Source organism: Carassius gibelio, chromosome A17, assembly GCF_023724105.1.
Source record: "Carassius gibelio isolate Cgi1373 ecotype wild population from Czech Republic chromosome A17, carGib1.2-hapl.c, whole genome shotgun sequence".
NCBI lineage: Eukaryota > Metazoa > Chordata > Actinopteri > Cypriniformes > Cyprinidae > Carassius > Carassius gibelio.
Window position 1 is genome coordinate 22,130,257 of NC_068387.1, and position 17,500 is coordinate 22,147,756.

The window sequence follows — 17,500 nt, forward strand, 5'->3', positions numbered from 1 at the left end:
GTTTCAGCGCTGCTATATTCTTTGTCTTCCTGCAGTGAATGAAAATCACTTTTATCTGAAAAATGACATGTAACACAAGTGCACATATGACTGTGATACCCCTCCTATATCATCGACTGGATCTGTGCCAATTCTGAAGAATATTACTTCATTGCTTCTGCTAGTCTATATTTCACAAAAAAAAAAAAAAAAAAAAAAAAAAACCTTGACATTGACAGAGCAGATTAGGGATGTGGACGCAAATTAAAGAAATGATTTCAATCTAGTCTTTCAACACAACCCCCTCTACCGCCCAACAACCACACAAACCCATCCATACCATTATCTCCACAGTACAAGCACTCAGACTAAACCATAACTATATATTTTATGGATGAAGCTGATGCTCCACAATACGGTATTATGAAGCATTTCAATGCACTTATTTATCATTTCTGAGAGCAAAATAAAATGTTCTACTCCTGAAGATACATAATGACCTTGCCTAAAAAAACACCCAGACACTCTGAAAAGGGATTTCGACTCTCGGCACCTATTCTTCAAGGAGGTCGAGAAGGGACCGTTCAATGTGAAATTCCACTCAATATTCAGAAAGAAAAGTTTACCTAGCAGAAGGAACGCCAGTCCGGCTTGAAGCACCGAGGGTCAGAGGAACCGAATCTTCTCACTTGTCATATTTTCCCATGTTGTGTTCCACTGGATTCACACTAAATTAAAAGGTGCGCGTGATATGAAGGCATCCAACTCCCCAAAGCCCATTTCCAAAACCACTAAAATCCAATGTTTTTCCCCCCTTTCGACGTAATGGATAGATATCTCCAAAAAACGAACTCTAAGGGACAATCAAATTCCAGCGCAATGTGCCCGACGCCCCTCAAGAAAGCCAAGTACTTGTTTTCCCCTCAGAAGCGCGGAAGCTCGTGCCATTCTCCTCCCGCCCGTCGACGCACCTCGCTCGAGCGCGAGCTTTCGTCCGCATTAAACCCGAGAAGTCATCAGAGATCTCAACAGAGAGACCTTCTCACCACTGCACCTTTACAAGCACTTCTTCCCCGCTTAATCCACACAGTCACTGACCGACTGCCTTCCGCGCAGACCCTCCATCCAGAAGGTAGTAAAAGTGTCTTCTCCTCAGGCAGTGTACGCTCTCCACACGCGATGAGAATGGATTTATTACTCGAAATATCTCATACAAGTCGGTACACATAGGATGCTGAAAATTTAAGGAGATGTCTAATTAATTGCCCATGAGGCGGAAATATGAAGCGAATTCCTCATCAAAACGGTCGAGCCGTTTAAACAAACTAGTTTTGCACCAGTCACTGCCTGGGATCATCAGTACGGCTGTTCTTTCTCCCCTGCTGTTTGGATTGGGAGAGAGAACGCAGGACATCATGACGGATTGGCTCAGACTGACGCTCGCAATACTCGATACGTGTGTAACTGAGAAGTGAGAAGTGCTGTTGATTTAGTGCTCGAAGACGACGGAAAAAGTAAACAAAACCACGAACTATGGCAAGCTGCTTTAGCGTTTATTCATGGAGGATCGATTTTATTTTTGTTTTATACTAGGGACCTTTAATTTCACTAGTTAACTTTTCATTGGATACTATTAAAGGTTTCGTTCACCTCCAGAATAGAAAATAAAATCCTGATGATTTACTCAACCCCACGTCATTCAAGATCTTCATTTCTTTATTTCTTTAGTCGCAAAGAAATTAAGGTTTTTGAGGAAAGAATTCCAGGATTTTTCTCCATAAATGGACTTTACTGGTGGCCAACAGGCTGAAGGTCCAAACTGCAGTTTCAATGCAGCTTCAAAGGGCTCTTCACGATCCCTGTTGGGGAATAAAAGGCCATTCACACCTAGAAAAATAACTATAAAGATAATTAGCATCCACACCAGTGGATATCGTATTTTTATTCCAAGCACATGCTCCTCTGCTGATTTAAATTCTAAAACTATATATTTATTGTTATCTTTATAATTATCGTCCTTGAAGTGAACAGGCCTTAAGGGTCTTATCTAGGGTCTTATGATTGTTCATTTTCCTAAAATAAAATAAAACTGTATATCGTTTTTAACCACAAATGCTCAACTTGATGGACTTCATGCATTAAGTATTATTGTGTTTCCTGTAGCTCAGTTGGTAGATTATTGTGTTATACCTTGATATGTAATCATGCTATCATGGGTTCAATGCCAGGGAACGGACGCGCACAAAAATGTATGTGCTCAATAAATCATAATTTAGCTTGATTTTTGTGAGGGTTAGGTTTAGGGGTGGGGTTAGGTGTGGTCATTCGAATGAATTATCCACCTATTAAAATATGTAGTAAATACTGTGAGGTCGGTGTAAAAAGCCCACACATTGCATTTAAATAAATGTGCATTTTGATTGGTAATGACATTATAAGTCATTTCATGACCACAGACGCAACACGATACTGTTATTATTTTTACGCCCGCTAGAGGGTGCTTAACTTTAAAATGTAAAATGGGTCGTAATAAGGTGCTTGCACAAACGACCTATATGGTCGTTTTTTGTTGGAGGACAGGCTCAAAAACAAGTGATTAACAAGTAAATACATTTTTATTATGTTTTTTAGAAAATGACTGATCATTTCACTAGATAAGACACTTATTTCTCGGCTGGGATCGTGTAGAGCCCTTTGAAGCTGCAATGAAACTGCAATTTGGACCTTCAAAGAATTGGCCACCATTTAAGTCCATTCTATGGAGAAAAATCCTGGAATAATTTCCTCAGAAACCTTAATTACTTTGCATCTTAAGAAAGAAAGACATGAACATCTTGGATGACATGTGAGTGAATAAATTGTCAGGACATTTTTATTCTGGAAGTGAACTAATCCTTTAAGGTGCGGGTCACATTTTTTTGCTTGGTATAATCTCGAAGATGAAATCCAGTAATTCCAACAGAAGGTGATCAGAAGTCTTGCATGAAAAGACTTTTTTATTTTTTTTATTTTTTGGAGTTTTAGTTGAATTTTAGTTTAATGGAATTTATCAAACCAGCTTTAATTTCTCTAATTTCCACAATGACACTGAAAAAGTCTTTAAGAATCATCATTGGTCCAATTCATTTTAACATTTGTATACCAATTATAATATATTTGTTATAATTGGTATACAGTTGCTGTTTGGTATATAATTGCTGTTTACTTGGCATTTATAATGGCGTCTATATAGTTTAATAATGATAAATTTTGTATTTTTTAACCAGAATTTACTGGAATAGTGACTACAGTAGTAGTAAATTTGCTAGTAAAGCTAGAATACTGTCAATTCACATTAGGTCTGTTACTTAAAGTATAAGTGCCTAAATTAAAGCTACTAGTAAAAATGGAATACATTACATAATGAGTAGTTGAAATCACAGATTTACTGGATTATTTATTGTAAATATCAGTAAAAAATGTTACTTGTCATCATTAGAATAAACCAGTAGCAAAAGAATACGTAGCCTAATTGTGTATAATGAGAAAGTATCTTTCTATTAATATAAATAAATAACTAAATAAAAGATGGGCTACTAGTAAGTTTAAAGGAATAAACGTTTATATAGCTTGCCATAAATGGACAGGTTACTATTTGTCTCGGACTACCGTTCAACGCAAAACCCTCAGTCCCTTCCATAGAAATCCAGCAAATGGTCGGGATTAAGAACGAACCTTACGTGGCCCGAGTGCAGGAATGTTCCACGCAGTGAATGCAGTGCCGCCAGTGAATGTAGTTGCAAATGATTTAGCTATAACGCGTTGAGTAGCTGCAGCTGAAATACCCCTTCTACACTCGTGTTGGGTTGTGTGGGGCAGGAGATCGATTACTTAAGATCATGCTAATAAAAGCGTCAACGCTTCATTTATTTCTGCGTCAAGAGTTCACTTATTACATATTGCTTAACATTTCAGCTCTCGATGTGGATGCAACTCTTGCGTTATGTGCCGTGATTTAAAACACTGATTTCATAGCCATTAAAAGCTATGTCATCATGACTATTACCAGGATTTCTACAAGCGAGTTTGCGAATACAGGTTTAACTGCTGCTACAAACATGAATACTCGCTACAAACCACTTGAGGCGCTTTGTGTGAAGGGTAATGGTGATTCAGTACCATGGACAGCGATTTCGACAGTTTTTGTTCATATCTTTGAAACCATATATAGCCCATGACTATTTTAAGTCTTGATGTAATATTTCAGGTTAAAAAATGTACCCCCCCCCCCCCCCCCAAACAAATAAATAAATAATAAAATAAATGAATAAACACTTTTCATTTTTGTAATAGTCGCATATGTGTATCTCAGTTGGCCCGAGTGTGAAAAGATGGATGTTAAAATCATACCATTGTTGTAAATGTCAAATACGCTGGAAAACCAAAGTATTTGTGTGTCCTGAACAGCGGGCAGCTTAACTGTTCAGGACAAACAAGGCACTTATGAACAATATATATATATATATATATATATATATATATATATATATATATATATATATATATATATATATATATATATATATATATATATATATATATATATATATATATATATATATATACACACACACACACACACACACACACACACATAAAAAAAACATGGATAAAAGTAAAAATAAAAATATTTTCTAAGTTCTAAAATATATTTAAACATAAGTAATTTGTTAATACTGTAGTTGATATCACAGATCAATAGCATTATATGAAAAAATGAGTTTTAGAAAAAAATTAGAAATTAGACACTTGTCACTGTCAGGATGGTAGCAATGGTATAAATAGCCTACTTTTATGTGTATATGTACCATAAACCAAATATATCTGTTAGACCACCCACCATCACCCCCCCCCCCAAAAAAAAAAAAAGAAAAGAAAAAAAAACACCCACAAAGAGTTGTGTTTGAACTTTACAGAGTAATCTCACATTGAAGTCCTCAAGGAACACTCTAAGAATCGTAAATGATCCGCCCACTTCTTTTACATAAGACCACCATGCGTTCATTAAAACCATTTGTACACGGTTGAAAAGAGTTTGACAGGTATTTGACTTTTTCACTCGAGTGATTTCCTGAGCAATTTACTATTGGTTTTATTGTCAGCTCGCTCGGTAAAATAACGACCAGTCATTTTCTTTCATTCAGTGTAACTGCATGAAAGAAGAACATATCATTAAAATTGCTTTATGTGCTGGATCAATTTATTTTGAAGCACAGTGTGCATGCATGTGGTCTGTTAAGATGGAGGAGCTGTTGAACTGAACACTATATTGCTATGGATTGTTCAGTCCAGCACTTCCAGTACAGTCATTTATTTGAAGCAAGGCGAAACACGTTGTGCCTTCTCTACAGGGTGAATTACAAGATGGCCATGAAATCTCCTTATTTGTACTTTTTTTTATTACCTCTCATTGTGGGTGTGGGCGTTCTCCTTCCAGTGTAAACACTTCCACTCAGCATTAACCAGTCCATCAGCATCTCCCCTGCAAAAAAAAATGCCCTCGTGCTGATCATCTCATAATCAAGCTCTTGTTTAGCTGAATTAGCACTTACTTTATTTCACTTTGAAAGCCATTATGAGGACTCTGATTTGCCAATGCAAGCCATGTTTGCAGACAGATCTATCAAAACACTGAAATTATAAAAGCTACATTGCATTTCAAATTATTTAAATATACAATGAATAGATCAGAATTAGTAAAATGATTAGTAAAAGGACTAAAATTTTAGGTCTAATTACACTCATGGGGCCTACTGAAAAGGCTGAAAGTGGCAGCCCGTTGGGGGAGGCAGGGGAGGCTCAGCTTCGTCTTAATTAAATATTACAACAGGCAGATCCCTTTTAACACAGACATTTAAGAAGGGATGAATGCTTGCGTCTAGTGATAAGACAGGTAAGTGAAGTTATATTATCTTGGTGTATGTGTCATTTTCTTTACGTTTTTTGACTAAAAGCCACAAAAAAAAAAAAAAAAAAAATTAAAGTATAAGCAAACAATAATAAAAATAACAATAATAATATTTGGCAGGGATCCCCAGTCCAATACAAATAGTGTGCCTCCTCTATTTTAAAACCCACGAGCCGCTACTGCTGACTAATTAACCCTCATATAGTGTTTCGGTCATTTTGAACCAGAAAAGATTTTCCTTTTCCCAAAAATGCTAGTTAATGTTTTTGCATTGGACTAAAACCTATTGACTTTGCTCACATAGGGTATAACAACCTCCCAAGAAAACATTAATAAAACTGTATTTGTGTAAGTTTTGCTTTTTTTTTTCTTTCTCCCACCTTGTTACATTTCTGGTGTGCTTGGTCAAAAATTACCGGCCTACAAAATTTATTATACATTTCTTATAATGCTGTATTATTACTAAACATTGGAATCAATAATTGATCCACTTGTTTTCTTTCAATTAGCACCGATTTTGTATTTTTCTTTACAACTGATTGAGGCCTCACTGATCTGAGCTTATACACCTGTGACCAAAATTATCCACAAATAATGTTTTTTTTTATTTTATTTTTTTTTTTTCACTCAAAAACTGATGTGAAGAAAGTGGAAATACAAAACCTGTGTTAATTAAAAGAAAACAAGTTGACCAAAAAGATTGAATCCAACAGGTAATATACCATTAAAAAAGTTTTTAATGGGTAAAAGTGGCAGTAGTAGGTTGCTATGCAGTCAATTCCTAACACCTATTCTCATTTAATTATCAGCTCTCTACAGAATACAAAAATACTGATAAATACGTTCCCCATATTCCCATGTGTCTTCTGCTGGCAATCTGTCATCTGTCAGAACCAAACTAAAGTAATTTATGCAATGGACAAATTAGACAGACCTAGTGGACAGAAAAAAAGTTGTGGAAGGCCGCCTTCACTAGAAAGGATAGAATCAGCAACTGTTTCATTTCCCTCGAGACAAGGTCTCTTTTTTAATGACTAATATGATCATTGAAAAACTATCCTCTTTCCCCGCTCCATCCAAAAACAGATGTGAGAAGTTCCCTACTCAAAACCCACGTGCTTGTGCTTACACACGCATGACCTGCACTCTTTAGTGCTATATCTTGTCACATCATCAGAGGGAATGAAACACCTTTGCTGTAGCCCCTGAGGGACACTTTCATGCTGCTGATTTAAGCTTCTGCTCTCCTGAGACTGCCTCTCTTGTAATCAAGCTATGCATCTGCACAGTACAATATTCTGTTTTTAGAAAGACAGGCAAAGGATGGTAATGACTCTGAATGGAGTGTAACTAGCTCTGATTTTATAGCAAAGCTATTTTTCTCCTGTATTTAAAGGTTTCCTTTTTTTCTTCAGTGCAGTTTTATTTTATTTTATTTTATTTTATTTTATTTTATTTTATTTTATTTTATTTTATTTTATTTTATTTTATTTTATTTTATTTTATTTTGAATGTTCACACAGGATTTCTATTTTGAAATACAACATGGTAGTGATTTCCCAAGAGTATTTTGTGTTCAGAGGGAGAAAGCACCAAACAGTATGCGGAAATAATGACATTTTATATATATACTGGTGTGTGTGTGTGTGTGTGTGTGTATATATATATATATATATATATATATATATATATATATTGTCACGATCATTAGATGGAGTGCCCATGAGCTTCAGTAGAGGGCACTCCACTCAGGACCATTCCACGCATCAACCACCAGATGTCACTTGGACACTAGCACCTCTCATACTGTTGCACCACTCCCACACTACATTACCCATAAGTCACTGCATCACAATCACCCTGCCACACCTGCACCTCATTCATCAGCCAATTTCCTTGCCACACCTGCACCTCATTTACACGCACACATATAAGCAGCACACTCACTCTCACTCACTGCGAAGTCTTGTTTAGCCAGTCTGACATTTCTGAGCGTTTTCCTTGTGTTTTCCTTCTGTACCTGACCTTTGGATTGTTTATATCGACTCAGATTCTCTGCTGCTTGTCCCCGACATCTTCTTGTTTCTGTTATCGATTCTGATTATCCCTACATATCTGACGCCGTTACTGATCATTGCCTGTCTGACCATTCTCATCATTAAAGTTCTGCACATGGATCCGAACGTCTCTGTCTCATCATTACATATATATATATATATACCACAATTTTTGGGTTCGGTTCTGATGACTTGGCACATCAGTGTCTTGCAATCTAAAAAGTTATTTTTTTAGAACAAAATAACCACAGAAAACTCCTGTAAACTTCTGTACACTGAAGAAAGTCATGGATTATTATATTTATACTTAAAATTTCTTTCAAGAGAAGTATTTTTGTTTTCCTATTTTTCCCAAATCAGGATGGATTGGCCATTATTGGGTGCTAAAAACACATAATGAAGTGCTAATAAACACGTACTGTAATGTCTGTTTCAGTCATACTGGAAGCCGGAGGGCACCCTTGTGTGTGTTATAAGAATTACTATGTGTGTGTGTGTGTGTGTGTGTGTGTGTGTGTAAATAGATAATTAAATTAATTTAATAATGAGTAATATACTCATGAATACTTATTACAATTATTTTTTACTTTAAAAACATATTATAGCACCACTATAGCATCAGCATCAGGGCTAAGAAGGGGATTTATGTCATGAGTACAGATGCATTAGGTCTGTTTGTTTATGTTCAAGTTCAGAATGTGTGACATGTCATGTGCTTTCTGATTGAGAGTGCTATTTGCTCACTGTGACACAGAGGAACTATTTTGTTCTATTTCCTCCATGTGCGGGAAAATTCCTTTAAGCCTCGGCCCACCTGCTGGTTACCTCCCCCAGAAAGCAACCAGGCAGAAATCTCCCTGAGTCACATCATCTCCTCCTCAGCCCTCGGGCACAGCCACTGTCCAAGACAAGCTGAAAAAAAGTTTGGGCAAAATTTGGGATTTTGGGACTTTCCTTAGTTGCCAGTTATAATAATCAAAATTAAATAAATAAACATTTGAAATATATCAGTCTATGTGTAATGAATGAATATAATATACAAGTTTCACTTTTTGAATGAAATAAATCAACTTTTTGATGATATTCTAACTATATGACAAGCACCTGTATACTCTGTGCTGTGTCATGTTGATTGTTTCCTGCAGCCCAGACATCTTCAACACAGTCTGATTACTGGCCACAAGTGGTAAAGTATGGCAGGTATTTGCATACTGATGAGTAAGCGAATATGACACACACATTGGAACATTAGCAGGACTAATTGGAAAAGAACCAAATGCGCTTCTGTTAAGGTAGACAACTACACATCATTTCACTCCAAGAATGAACAGCAAATAAAAGCCAAATTGTCTAGAATAATAAATTGATTCTACACTCATAATTAAATTGCTGTGAAGTGAAAAAAAAAGAAATGAGAACATAAAGATAAACAATTTCAGCCAAGCCAACTAAGTTATGCCAAAAGAGCAATTATGATTTTAGAAATGATTTAGCCATTATATTATCAGTGTACTTCTTTCAGGACAACTACTGTATACACTTAAAAAGTGTAAAAGCAATTTTCACTGAGAAATTACAAGTAAATTTCACAAATAATTAAAGAGAAATGGCAAGTAACACACTGATTTAAAGTAAGGTTTTGAAGTAGAAAGACAAAAGTATCTACACAGTTTGGTAGATTAGGAGCTATCTGGGGTTGTTACTAAGATGGCTGTCGTGCGAACTGACTTCAAGTCCCGAATTTCCATAAGGAACCATGTTTTGCATTTCTTCTCACACTGCTCAGGACTGCTTGTGGAAAAAGCATTTTGTCTGGTAAGCAAGGGGCAGCTGATATTACCATGCAGATGAGCACTGGCAGGATGGAGGCAATCTGTTCGCCCTCAGTCAGAGAGGAGTCTCAACACCTTCTTGAGTTTCCTGCTCCTCCTCCCTATCTGCTGTTCGCTGTATGTCATGTCTGAGGTTCTTCACCACCCCTTTATAATTGGATCTTGTTCTGTAACTTTCTCCCCCTGCAAACCATTATTTTGTAGGAACTGTGTGAAAAAAATTAAATAACAAGAATTTACCGGTTGGAAAGTACAAGAGAAAAATGAGATGTTCTTTCAGCCTCTGTATTTCCTGCTCTCTGAGTCTTTCCTTGCGGGGTGTGCTGGAGGGATTTGTGTAAAGAGAGCAAGCTCAGTAGTTCTTAAGAAATAAAGAGTCAGGCGTCTGGTTGTGGTAGAATGATTCCCGTGGGCCTTTAAGGATCAAGTAGTGAGTGTCTCTGCTGTCTGGACAGGTTCTTCTGGGACTGTTAATGTTGTTTCAGGTGGGTGAACAGTAGTCTTAGTCTCAGACGGGCATGACAACCATATGATGCATGCTGCACACAAAACTGGCAATTTTCTCGATTTTATAAGCTCTCTAATTGGCTGACTTTACACAACTTACACAAAGTAGCAAAATGATTTTTTTCATAGGTCTGTTTGGAAACAAAATATTTTTATTTGTTTTAATTTCTCTTTTCTATTTGCCTCAAAAAAAATAAAAATAAAATAAATATATATAATGTAAACAAATCCTGATTGTAAACAAATCCTTACGAAGCCAAGAGTCAAATTTTACCCAGATAAAGTTTACTTTTCTACTTAAAAAATATATAAATAAATAATAATAATAATAATAATAATAAAATAATAATAAAAAGTTTATTTCAAGTAATTTTTAAAGTAATCTATTTGTCAAGCCAACATTTACATTTTGACAAGGCAAATCTTTACTTAAACTTTTTAGCAGTCCGATTGCAATACAGCATCCTGTCTGTTACCTCAATTTAAATACAATCCAACTTCAGGAACTGGATAGGATTGCCTTTTCAGTTCAAATCGGAATCTCTTTTACATTATCTCACTTATCGTGACACAGTTTTGTAGTAACTTCCAATTCCCTGTCCAGAAAAAAAGCTTAAACTCAATCCTATTGGATTCGAATCACACAATGCATGCAGAAGCATTTGGTAAAGAAATGTAAGCCTTGGTTCTAAAGCCATATATAACAAAGGTAGTGAGTGTGCCTACAGAAGCCACTAGACTAAGTCAGGCAGCAATCTATTGATGCACGATATTGCAGGGGAGGATGCATCTGTGGTGATTTTTAAGGTCACGATTGCATCTTTCTGCTGTTCTGTTAATATGAATAAACAAAAACCATATATCAAGCTGTCACGTTCACTATAAAAAGCCACAACAGTTTCCTGCTTTCCAACAGTTTCAAAAGCTCCGGCCAATGTCCCAGTTCATCTCTGAAAAGAACCCAAAAGAACCCAGGAAATCTGTTGAAGTTTACTTCACTTTGGAGCATTCATTCATGGATTTGTGCTATGCCACTGCCTGCAGTGTCTTCACACACAAACAAAACTTACAAGAAAAGTATGAAGTGTAACATAATATACCTGATTAAATAAATACAATTTAAATTAATGTCTCGCACACTTTAATGTCCTTTGAATGGAACATATATACTTCCTTCGAACTGGAATCATGGCAGAACATCCTGTGATCTCCACTTTGGAGGGCACTTACGGTCAACTAGAACAAATGTCTGAAGCGCTAAAAGATACATACAAAATGTGTAGAGTATGTGGGGTGGGGCAGATCTTGCAGATACACTCTGGAAATAAGAACATTTAGTTTCCCTAGTGAAAAACAACATATGATGGAATTGGATTGGAGGAGGCCTGAACACAGTAGCACAAAGTGTGGCCTTCCTTCACCTTGCTAAACATCTAACCCCCCTTAGTGAACAATGGAGTCAAGGATTAAATTGTGAAGGTAACCTTCCTGAATCTCCACAATGCTGAGGCTGATATGATGAGGGATTGTGGCTTGGTGCCATGTGAGGTATGGAGTGGGAATAAAGCATTGGGGGGGGGGGGTATCATGGATAAGCTGGCACAGCAGGTCAGCTCTGCTTTGTAGCAGCATTTAGATACTCAACACAGTGAAAACATGAGCATTAGAGCACACAGAAAATTACTTTCACACTTATTTGTTTATGCATTGCATAATGTGTTATAACATTGAAGGAAATGTACATAAACTTAAAAATATACTGGAAATTTCTGAGACATACAATTGTTTATGAATCTGAGTCTGGTCAGACCTGGAATCCTTAAAGTTGAAAATTGCGTACTGCCATTAAAAAAACTGCTATCTATCTATCTATCTATCTATCTATCTATCTATCTATCTATCTATCTATCTATCTATCTATCTATCTATCTATCTATCTATCTATCTATCTATCTATCTATCTATCTATCTATCTCTCTATCTATCTATCTATCTATCTATCTCTCTCTATCTATCTATCTATCTATCTATCTATCTATCTATCTATCTATCTCTCTCTCTCTCTCTCTCTATCTATCTATCTATCTATCTATCTATCATTGTTTATCCACGTGTGACGAATTTATGTGTGCTAGAGCCACACATTTTGTATGAATACCCATGAATATTAATAAGATCCTGTTGATTATTTAAATGGCTGAACCAGCATATAGCAGAAGGAAACCATCTGATAATGTGACATGGTGGAAAGGAGGTTCATGTGAGGGGCACACTCATTATTAGTCTAAAGCTAGTAAATAAATGTGTGTGATGGGGCCTCGACATGCCCAATCTGTCTGGCATGGCTTAGCCTGCCTCTCTGACACTTGCCTAAAGTGTTTACAGAACAGATCCGTTTGCTATTCTCCTTGGAATAAATGGCTGATTAATCCAGTGATCGGCTCCAGGCTCCAGACTCCAGCGCAACACCAGTAAATAAACACAGACACACACAAACTCATCCTCTTAGCGCAAATAAGACTGAACCGCTAACTATTAGCTTTCAACTTAGAGAAGGCATATCCTCTAATGAGTTCAGTGAACAGCTTTCTTTTTTTTGCCTGTTGACTTTCAGATTTTTGCAAACATCCATGCAAGGATAAGGAGTCAGGAACTCTATTTATGAACGCTATTCTGCTTTATGCTAAGCCAGAGCGCGGCAGTTTCACAGATGGATTTATCTGGATCAAAACAGGGCCATCTACCAGTACTTGAGCACACAGTTTTAAATGTAAAATAGAGTCCAAAAAAGAGTATGCTAAGCCTACTCAAACAAAGCAGTACATTATACACCCACAATCCACTGCAGTCCAGTTCAAGCAAGGATCTGTTTGTCTGTCTCTCCTTTCCTGTCTGTCTGTCTGTCTGTCTATCTATATGTCTACCTATCTTTTTAATACATCTAACAATGTCTGTGTATTACCTGTCTGTTTGTCTGTCTATCTGTCGGTGTGTGTGTGTGTGTGTGTGTGTGTGTGTGTGTGTGTCAATCAATCTGCCCGGACTCCGGAAATGTCTGTACCTGTCTCTCACTCCATTTTCCCATCTGTCTGTCTATCTATCTATCTATCTATCTATCTATCTATCTATCTATCTATCTATCTATCTATCTATCTATCTATCTATCTATCTATCTATCTATCTATCTATCTATCTATCTATCTATCTATCTATATATATATATATATATATATATATATATATATATATATATCCATGTGTGTGTGCCTGTCTGTCAATCTATCTGTCTGTATATGTCTGTATCTACCGGGCTCTCCATTTTCCTGTCTGTCTGTCTGTTTATCTATGTACCTGTCTGTTTGTCTGTCTAGAAATGTCTATATCGACCCGTCTGTCTGTCAAGTTAATAATCTGTCTTTCATTTCAGGGTGTAAAAGTAACACAATCCTTGATGCATATTAATAACAACAATGTCGCCAAACTCTTAGTTCACACCTTTCTGAATGAATGAGAAATTTCCTTCAAAGGTGAAAGAACCTGAACACTGTACAAAATGAGCAGGAATCAGAGCATGTAGCTTATCTCAGGATGACACGGTCTGGCACCCATAGAAAGGCAGAGCTCTCAGCACCAGTCCTCACACGCTCACCTCTGCAGGAAAAACAAAAGACCTCCCACTAATGAGCAGCACAGGTGACAGGAGAGACAGAGCGAGTCAGAAATAGAGACCGACTGCGAATGTGTACTGTCATGCATGTGTGAATGAGCGAGCGGGCAGGAAGCATACACAGCCACCTGCCACTCGATGCTGCGGTTGAAGCCGTAATGAAGCATACAAGCTGTCATGCTCTTGTAGCCTGATAAACAGCAGTAACAGCAGTAACAGTCCCAGCCCTCCCGTGAACCCTCTCAGCCCGGGACATAACCACAAAATAGTACTAGGGATTGTTGGATAATAATATAATAATATAATACTGAAGGATAGAAAGACCAGTTTTAGTTTTAAATGAAGTGGTTAAGTAAATGATTCAGTGATTCACTCATAACAAAAAGATAACCACCTACTGGCATAATATCGTAGTCTGCCAATATACCCACTAGATGAAATTCAGAAGAAGCTCATCTCTATGCTGACTGGAAAAACTCTTAAATTTGTCCTCCATTGCCAATAGTGGGAAAACTATGGTGACTTTCAGTCATTTATGTTTATATGTGAATATGTGCATATAGATGTGTATCACTCCACTGCGATGTGCGAGTGAGTGTGAAACAACTGCCTTCTCACCCACTGCGAGACTCTGGCATTCACTCGTAAACTTGTGAAACCAAGCAGAAAAGGATGGTAAAACACACAACAGGGGGCACAGACAGGATTTCAGTAGTTGTTCTTTATCATGTAGACATACACATAATAGTCCATGTGTACAAGTACTTCAGGGAGCCCCGGACTGATGACAGTCACATTCAACAAATATCTTCGATTATCCATCCTCTTCCTTTACTGACAGAGGATGGATGATAAAATTACTTTTATTCAGCAATAACCAGGTTTTCATCCAAATCTGTGAATTTAACTTACATGCAAAACTGGAATATCGCATAAAACATTTGCAAATAAGCACTGTTTACATCCAACAAGTCAAAGAGAACAAGATCGTCACTTTCTCATAAACTGGCACTAAATATCATTATGAAAAATTGGAGATGCCCCCTGAATATAATAATTTTCATATATTATAAATTACATGTGCCTCAGAGCAAGCAGATGAAATGCAATAAATTCATCATTGCTTTCAGAACTAAATTGATGTACTCCCAGTTCCATGCTCTGACGTCACATAGCCTGCGAAACAATTGCCCCTATTGAACAATTCAACAGCCCCTATGGATAATATTTCTTACTGATGCAGTGTTTATGCAAGTGGTACACGGTGAGAAATAAAATAGACTTAAGGACAATATAACGTTGCAGTAAAATTAATATTTTATATTTTATGCTCAGGCAGTTTGGTGTGACTTGCCTGGAACGCTGCAAAGTCGTCAGTCGTTGTTTGAAGTTGTGACTTACGGGCTCAGAAACCTGCTTGGAATTATATTTCAAAATATAGTTTTTGTTTCTGGTTGGACTCTATAGAGAGGTGATCATTGCAGTTGTCTTCAGCCACATGATTGAACTCTTTCATTTCAAAAGTACAAGGGAAATCATGTTTTGCATGACATATCCCCTTTGAATCTATTTATACTGCACATATTGTTCTTCTGTCGGAATTTAATACAATGTACTTAAGAATTACAAAGCTCGGGATGTAAAATGTGGACCTTACCATATGAAACAGTATTTAAGATTTATCACAATGATTGCTTTTAGAGCTTTGTTTTTTTGTCCAAGCCTGTTGTGCATGAGGTGACATGTCATAAACGCTGCACGCTGGCCATGCGATTATGGGATTTTGTAAGATGGCATCCCATGGGGATTAAAGAAAATGTAAGATACGGACGAACAGCCAGAGAACAGAGAAAACCTGAGTGCATGTGTCAGAAAGAGAGAGGAATTTTATGGCCCACTTTTGAAGATTGTAAATCACAAAATGGGAGCATTGGGAAGAATCGTTCACTTTCACCCTAGTCCACATTTCACAAGCCATATTCTCCCTCGTTCTCCATTCCAGGTGCTGATGAATGACCCTGGCAGTTGCTGAAGCAGAGAGTGCCCTGCTATTCTGCACGCCAGATAACTTTACCTAAAACTGGGTGCTGTGCACAGGACATTTAGCTTCAAAAACACTGCTCTCTCAGCTGTTCAAATGATTGGGCAGGTGCACTAGACCTTAGGGCAAGTACGAGTCAAGGAAAATATACAGGGGTTGGGCAAAATAATGTGAAGACCTGGGAGAAATGGGAAATATGTTTGTACTAAACAATGCTGAACACAGCTTACACTGTTTTACAAACTAGAGAATATAGACAATGAAAAGATAGATAAAAGATCATCATTGTAGGGGGTTACTGTAGCTTACACAAATGCCATTAACCCCAAATGGATGTTCACATTATTTTGTCCAACACTGTCCATGAGCTCTTCTATGTCTGTAAGAACCAGAGATTCAGTCATTGTTGTTGTTCAGCCACTCAGAGCCATGACTCAGCAATGCTTAATATCGTGTCTGCTCACCTAATGCATCCTTACTGACAATTTAATGTGAAAGCTGCCTCTACATATTATCATGAACTTATGACCTTTAGTATTTATAAAGAGAGGTTGGAATTGCCATATAATGCAAAACGGAATTTACTGAGAGTGAATAAAGATATTTAATCTTTTAAGGCAACATAAAGAGCATTTGCATTAAGTTTAACCTCTACATAGAAAGATGTAGAAAGATACACAGAAAATGACACACTTGTTATTATTATTATTGTTGTCGTTGATATTATTATTATTATTATTATTATTATTATTATTATTATTATTATTATTAGATTGTGAAAAGTAGGCAATAAATATATTGCATAATATTGTACACTGACATGCATGCTCTTTTGGTTATTATGTCAGTAAAAATAAAATTTAGTAGTTTTAAAATTTAGTAAATTTAGCAATTAAATTGCAAATCCATATTTTACAACATGAATACATAATAATACAAAATTACAGTAAATACAAATATATTTTTCATAATGGTTTATACTGCATTTATCATTTATTTGATCAAAAATACAGTAAACATGGCAATGTTATGAAACTTTATTCCAGTATGAAATAATTATTTTATTTTTATTTTAATACATTCAGAAATTATTCTTATATGCTAACTGAAGAAACATTTATTTGCAGTGAAAAAATAGGCCTGTATGTTTCTTTAAAATATCTTACTTTGAATGATGATACATATTATAAACAGAACATTTTGCAGCACAGAGCGTCAATAAAGTAACTGTTGCACATTTTTCTGATAAGTTTACAGTGCCAGGACTGATGCAGCACATGTATATGCTTCATAATATATATCTGCTGCGTCAGTCTTTAGCTTTCAGATTATGCACTTCAACTAATGTGCAGTTTCACATTAGACTGCAGACAGAGTGGGTGCATGCAATTTTTGTTACTTATATTGATGCACAACCGCAATGCAGAACAATTTTTTGTTTAAAGGCAACTAACTATGTTCTGAATCAGT

At 36.5% G+C, this 17,500-nt stretch overlaps 1 protein-coding gene across 2 annotated transcripts in view; it reads right to left on the reverse strand.

Annotated features, from left to right (window-relative positions):
* The window catches only part of LOC127933487 (leucine-rich repeat and fibronectin type-III domain-containing protein 5-like), a 75,706-nt gene extending 74,327 nt beyond the window's left edge, over positions 1–1,379 (reverse strand). The window contains exon 1 of one of the 2 annotated variants that reach the window (XM_052530519.1): positions 606–1,379. The gene's annotated coding sequence lies outside the window, so the exon portion shown is untranslated. The remainder of the gene's footprint in view (positions 1–605) is intronic. The other variant, XM_052530518.1, reaches the window with a different exon arrangement.
* Positions 1,380–17,500: the final 16,121 nt, after the last annotated feature.